This window comes from Rana temporaria, chromosome 7 (assembly GCF_905171775.1).
Source record: "Rana temporaria chromosome 7, aRanTem1.1, whole genome shotgun sequence".
In the NCBI taxonomy this organism is placed as follows: Eukaryota; Metazoa; Chordata; class Amphibia; order Anura; family Ranidae; genus Rana; species Rana temporaria.
In genome coordinates, this window is record NC_053495.1 from 152,808,722 (window position 1) to 152,815,781 (window position 7,060).

The window sequence follows — 7,060 nt, forward strand, 5'->3', positions numbered from 1 at the left end:
AAATGCCCCCCAGCGGCGGATGCGGTACTGCATCCTAAAATTAGGCAGTGTAATTCAATTACACATGCCGGATCTTCTGTGTAACTTTGGAAAAAGCCTTTTGAGGATCGTTTCCAAAGTTACACACAGACTGAACAGCAGTTAAGTCGGAGTATCTCTTTTGAGGATAACCCCCAAAATGTATATAATATATGCTGACATTTTTTTTTTTTTTTCTTCTCTTTTTTGTCCAAATTTTATATGTCAGTGCAGAAAAGCATTGATACAAATTAGTTACTAGGTTTCATGCTTGGAATTACAGGGCTAGATTCAGATAGCCCGGCGTAATTTTCTGTGGGCGTAACGTATCTCAGATACGTTACGCTGCCGTAACTTAGGGCGCAAGTTCCGTATTCATAAAAAACCTGCGCCCTAAGTTACGGCGGCGTAGCGTATGTTGTCCGGCGTAAACCCACCTAATTCAAATGCGGATGCTGTGGGCGTGTTTTATGTAAATTGTGACCCCACGTATTTGACGTTTTTTACGAACGGCGCATGTGCCATCCGTGAAAGAATCCCAGTGCGCATGCTCAAAATTACGCCGCAAATCGTCAATGCTTTAGAAGTGAACGTAACTTACGTACAGCCCTATTCGCGAACGACTTACGCAAACAACGTAATCGACGGAAAATTCTACGCTGGCCCGACGTCCATACTTAACATAGGATACGCCTCATATAGCAGGGGTAACTTTACGCCGGAAAAAGCCTAACGTAAGCGACGTAAAAAAATGCGCCGGGCGGACGTACGTTTCTGAATCGGAGTATCTACCTAATTAGCATATTCCTCGCGTAAATCGACGGAAGCGCCACCTAGCGGCCAGCGTAAATATGCAACTAAGATACGACGGCGTAAGAGACTTACGCCAGTCGGATCTTAGCCAAATTTCGGCGTATCTTGCTTTCTGAATACAGAAAGAAGATACGCCAGCGCAGCTTTGAATTTACGCGGCATATCAATAGATAAGCCGACGTAAATTCTTTCTGAATCTAGCCCACAGTTTATTCATGGGTTCTTTAACCAGGGTTCCATGGAATTTTAGGGTTCATTCAGAGGTTGCTAGGGGTTACTTGACCAACAAGCAATTTCTCCCTCTAAGGCCCCATACACACGATAGAATCCATCCGCTGAAAAATCCCAGCGAATGGGTTTCAGCGGATAGATCCTATGGTGTGTACACTCCAGCGGATCTGTTTCCGCGGATATTTATCCCCTGGGATGGATTTCCAGCAGATAAATATTTGCTGACATGCTAAACAAATCTATCCGCTGGAATCCATCCCAACGGATGGATCCGCTGGTCTGTATAGACTCACCGGATCCATCCGTCCGAAGGGATCCCCCGCATGCGTCGAAATGATTCGACGCATGAGTGGAATTCCTTATATGACAGCGTCGCGCACGTCGCCGCGTCATAATCGCGGCGACGGCGCGACACGTCATCGCCAGAGGATTTCGGCGCGGATTTCAATGCGATGGTGAGTACACTCCATCGCATGGAAATCCGCCCAAATCTTTGAGAGGATTTATCTGCGGAAGCGGTCCGCTGGACCGTATTCGCGGATAAATCCTCTCGTGTGTATGGGGCCTAAGATGACTTCCTACTTGACACCATTGAATATTTTTAGCTATCTGTAAGGGGGTCACTTTTTCCAATAACAAGTGTTATGCCGCATACACACGGTCGGAATTTCCAATGGAAAAAAGTAAGACGGAATTTTTTCATCGGATATTCCGTCTGGAAATTCCAACAGACTTAGAAAGAGAACATTTCTAGCGGAAATTCCATTCGTCTGTATGGAATTCCGACGGAGGAAAAACCACGCATGCTCGGAAACAATTCGACGCAGGCTCGGAAGCATTAAACTTAATTTTTCTAGGCTCGTCGTTGTGTTGTACGTCACTGCGTTTTTGACAGATGGAATTTGGTGTGTCCGTGTGTATGCAAGTCAGCTTGAGCGGAATTCCGTCGGAAAAACCTGGTCGCGTGTACGCGGCATAAGTAGCATTCTTTGCACTGACCATCACACTATAGTCATTTTTATCAGGGGTTCCCTGAGAATGGAAAGTTAGTTCAAGGCTTCTTCTGTGTTGAAAAGGTTAAAGGGTCACTAAAGGAATTTTCTTTTTTTAGCTAAATAGATTCCTTTACCTTACTGCAGTCCTGGTTTCATGTCTTCATTGTTCGTTTTTGCTCTGTTGATGCTTTAATCCTTCTCTGTTCTGAACAGTCTGTTTCCTGATGAAAAAAGTCATGGGAGCTTTCTCTCTGTGGCACTAATCAAGGAGGTGTGATCACTGTGTGTCTCAACAGCAATCAGTTTTGTTTTACAAACCATCACTGCCCTGTATTGGCTCTTTGTCTTTGTTCATCACAGAAGCATGAAACTAGATGCAAAAACGAAACTGAAACTCTAGGTACATCATATGATTGATTTTTTTCTATTTTTAATAATTTTTAAAAGGAATCAGTTAACTATTATGCCTCTATACCCTGTAAACAGTCATTTCAGCAAAAAACGTTTTTTTCCTTTACAACTCCTTTAAGAGAGGCTGGTATACATGGTATGTAAACATGTGTTCTGACATCTGAACACTAGATGGCAGTATTGTGTTATTTTTTTTTTTGCAAAAATTCAGACGCTTTCTTTATTTAAAAAAAAAAAAAATGCCCATTTAGCTATCAACTGTATTAGGTAAAGAAGTGAAAATCGCAACTATTTAGAAACAGTTTTGTAGATGATCCAAGGTAAAGTGATTGCATTGGAATTCTGTCCTTTCATTATTTCATCACTTTTTGCACTGTCCGATTTAATAAACTTGATACAGTGCATAAATGATAACTAAAAACCCCTATTAATGGTGTGCAATACACACCCCAAGTCTGGATACGAGTATAACAGCAACAAAATTATAATTTTGTTAATGTGGTTTGTACGCTGCAATTCAAAATGAAAGCCAAGTTATTGAATTCACATAAATATAATCAAAAGCAACACAATTATTTATAACAATGTTTAGTATATAAGTAAATTGTTTCTGCACTGACGTTTTTATTGGATTGTATTTCTATTTTTATTGGATGTTATTCAGTAGGTTTAAGGGCATCCATGGATAATTAAGAATGTGCACAATGTACATTTTTGTTTCCACTGGAGACAATGATGACTGCTGTAGTTGTTTTGCATCACACATACTTTTGCCTCTTACTACATCTCTGAGCTAGATATAGAACAGCAAGAATTGTAGCTACCGTATTTATCGGCGTATACCGCGCACTTTTTTGCCCTGAAAATCAGGGCAAAATCGTGGGTGCGCGATATACGCCGATACCTGCTTTCCCGCGCCGAGTTTGAATACTGCGCCGGCATATACCGAGCGCAGTACACTCGTGTATAGTCGGGCAGGCTCGGCTCCTCTCGCGCTCACGTCCTAACAGCTTATTATTAATTCCACACATTTACAAAAAAAAAAAAAAGATTACTGTCACTAGAGCAATGCAGTGCCACTGTGATGCCAATGTACTGCTCTATGCAAAAAATGTTGGAGTATGGCCTCAGATAAATAAGGTAGTTAATAATAAAAGTGTACCATCATCCCGATTAATATATAAAAGAAGGGATGGGGACAGGGGACGAGGGACAGTGGCTAGGGCTGGTCCTCTAAGAATCCCCTCCCCCCAAAAAGGGGGCGTTTATGGGACTATCTCGGTACTGGGTAAAAAATAACATACATATAATATAAAAATATATTTTATTACATACAATTGTTGAACAAAGAATACATGGTAAAATTGAAAAAACAGGACCTCAGGGAGTACCCCCGGGCAATTCTGTTGTTGCAAACATATAGACTGGTCTATGCCTCGACTAGTTTCGCGGTGAAACCGCTTTCTCAAGAGAACCAATCTATAAAGCAATTAAATACAATTAATGTTATGCAAATATAATAAATTCAACAATAGCCATAGTAATATAATGAAATGACAAGATAAAGGTAAAACAAAGGAAAAAAGCTCACCCATAATTAGGTGGTGAAGTGTGGTATCAGGCAACCCGGGTGGGGTAACCCCCCCGCGACGGACAAGGGGGATATTGCGGAAAACTCTGATTGGAGGCATGAAATAGATACAAGTTCAAGTAGGAAGCAATGTCAAGGAAAGAGAGGGGGACACCTGTGGAGGAATTGAAAGAAAGGGGAGTGGTGGGACAGGGGGAGAAGGGACCGAGGGGGAGGACAGAGGGGGAAGGGAATAGCTGAGAAAACCAGGGAGGGGAAGGGAGGAAGATGGAGGGAAAGGGGGGGGGGGGAAGGGGGGAGAGAAGGGGAAGGGGAAGGAGAAGGGGGGGGGGAGGAGGACAAGGGGAAGGGAGGAGGAGGGGGAGAGGTAAGGACAGGGCAGGAAAAGGGGGGGAGGGAGAAAGGAGGGGGGGGATAAAGTGCAGGAGGAGGGGATGGGGGAGGAGGAGGGGGGGTTTTTTGGGGATGGGGGAATTAGGGAGGGCAAGGGAGGGGGGGGGCCAAGAGGGATACCCATAACCACAACAAGGCTGAACAGAACCAATTTACACTCACCAAATAGTTAAAGGATGGTGGTATGAATTCCACCATCCTTTAACTATTTGGTGAGTGTAAATTGGTTCTGTTCAGCCTTGTTGTGGTTATGGGTATCCCTCTTGGCCCCCCCCCTCCCTTGCCCTCCCTAATTCCCCCATCCCCAAAAAACCCCCCCTCCTCCTCCCCCATCCCCTCCTCTTGCACTTTATCCCCCCCCCCTCCTTTCTCCCTCCCCCCCTTTTCCTGCCCTGTCCTTACCTCTCCCCCTCCTCCTCCCTTCCCCTTGTCCTCCTTCCCCCCCCCTTCTCCTTCCCCTTCCCCTTCTCTCCCCCCTTTCCCTCCATCTTCCTTCCTTCCCCTCCCTGGTTTTCTCAGCTATTCCCTTCCCCCTCTGTCCTCCCCCTCGGTCCCTTCTCCCCCTGTCCCACCACTCCCCTTTCTTTCAATTCCTCCACAGGTGTCCCCCTCTCTTTCCTTGACATTGCTTCCTACTTGAACTTGTATCTATTTCATGCCTCCAATCAGAGTTTTCCGCAATATCCCCCTTGTCCGTCGCGGGGGGGTTACCCCACCCGGGTTGCCTGATACCACACTTCACCACCTAATTATGGGTGAGCTTTTTTCCTTTGTTTTACCTTTATCTTGTCATTTCATTATATTACTATGGCTATTGTTGAATTTATTATATTTGCATAACATTAATTGTATTTAATTGCTTTATAGATTGGTTCTCTTGAGAAAGCGGTTTCACCGCGAAACTAGTCGAGGCATAGACCAGTCTATATGTTTGCAACAACAGAATTGCCCGGGGGTACTCCCTGAGGTCCTGTTTTTTCAATTTTACCATGTATTCTTTGTTCAACAATTGTATGTAATAAAATATATTTTTATATTATATGTATGTTATTTTTTACCCAGTACCGAGATAGTCCCATAAACGCCCCCTTTTTGGGGGGAGGGGATTCTTAGAGGACCAGCCCTAGCCACTGTCCCTCGTCCCCTGTCCCCATCCCTTCTTTTATAATGTACTGCTCTAGTTAATGATCAGAGACACTGTATACTGCAATGGCACAATGTGTCTCTGATCACTAACCAGAGTAGTACAATGTCACCATAGTGAGTGCCACTGCATTGCTCTAGTTTTTTTTTTTAACTATTCACTTTCTCTTCTTTCACAGCCTGTCGATCAGGGACGTGTAGTCAAGGGAGCCAGGTGAGACAGAGAAAAAAAAAATTGAGATTTGGAGGTTGTAGCTTGGTCACATGGGGTCACAGAGGGCCAGATCCACAAAAACCTGACGTAACTTAAAAAATCCAATTTAAGTTACACTGGCTTAAAGTTTCTACCTAAGTGCCTGATCCACAAAGCACTTATCTAGAAATTTCAGGCTGTGTAACTAAAATTCCGCCGGCGCAAGGCGTTCCTATTCAAATGGGGCGAGTCCCATTTAAATGAGGCGCGCTCCCGCGCCGGCCGTACTGCGCATGCGCGTCGGCCGTACTGCGCATGCGCGAAGTTACGTTACGCCGAGTTTTGAGGATCGCGACGGCTTAAAGTTGCGTCGGGGAAAAAAAAAATGACAGCGGCATGCATTCCTGAGGGAGAACTCCATGCCAATTTTCAAAGAAAAAACCGGCATGGGTTCCCCCCCCAGGAGCATACCAGGTCCTTAGGTCTGGCATGGGTTGTAAGGAGACCCCCCCACGCCGAAAAATTGACGTAGGGGGTCCCCCTACAATCCATACCAGACCCGTATCCAAAGCACGGTACCCGGCCGGCCAGGAAGGGAGTGGGGACGAGCGAGCGCCCCCCCCCCCCTCCTGAGCCGTGCCAGGCCGCGTGCCCTCAACATGGGGGGGTTGGGTGCTCTGGGGCAGGGGGGCGCACTGCGGGCCCCCCCACCCCAGAGCACCCTGTCCCCATGTTGATGAGGACAGGACCTCTTCCCGACAACCCTTGCCATTGGTTGTCGGGGTCTGCGGGCGGAGGCTTATCGGAATCTGGGAGTCCCCTTTAATAAGGGGGCCCCCAGATACCGGCCCCCCACCCTAAGTGAATGGATATGGGGTACATCGTACCCCTACCCATTCACCTGGAGGCAAAAAGTTAAAGTTAATAAACACACAACACAAGGCTTTTTAAAATATTTTATTATTCTGCTCCGGACGCCCCCCCTGTCTTCGTTATTAGCTCAATTACCAGGGGGGGCTTCTTCTTCCGCTCTCCGGGGGTCTTCCGCTCTCCGGGGGGGGCTTCTCCGGACTCCGGGGGGCTTCTTCCATCTTCTCCCCTCTTCCGCTCTTGACTCGGCGAACCCCGGTTCTTCTGCAGCTCTCCGGTGCCTTCTTCTTCAGCGCTGGCTGCCTGCTATGTTTGTGTGTTAGCTCAATTTCAAACAGGCAGCCGGCGCGGTCTTCTGTGGCGTCAGGGTCTTCTGTTCTTCCGATGTTGTCTCGTCGCCTG

General features: G+C 46.2%; 2 long non-coding RNA genes across 2 annotated transcripts; one reads left to right on the forward strand and one right to left on the reverse strand.

The window, feature by feature from the left end:
* Positions 1-3,775: 3,775 nt before the first annotated feature.
* Positions 3,776-4,096, reverse strand: LOC120944856. The gene is made up of 2 exons (XR_005750512.1): positions 4,060-4,096; positions 3,776-3,947 (listed from the first exon to the last, which is right to left on the reverse strand). It is a non-coding gene; the product is annotated as an uncharacterized LOC120944856 (long non-coding RNA).
* A 1,074-nt stretch (positions 4,097-5,170) lies between these two features.
* LOC120944857 lies at positions 5,171-5,491 on the forward strand. The gene is made up of 2 exons (XR_005750513.1): positions 5,171-5,207; positions 5,320-5,491. It is a non-coding gene; the product is annotated as an uncharacterized LOC120944857 (long non-coding RNA).
* The last annotated feature ends 1,569 nt before the right edge of the window (positions 5,492-7,060 follow it).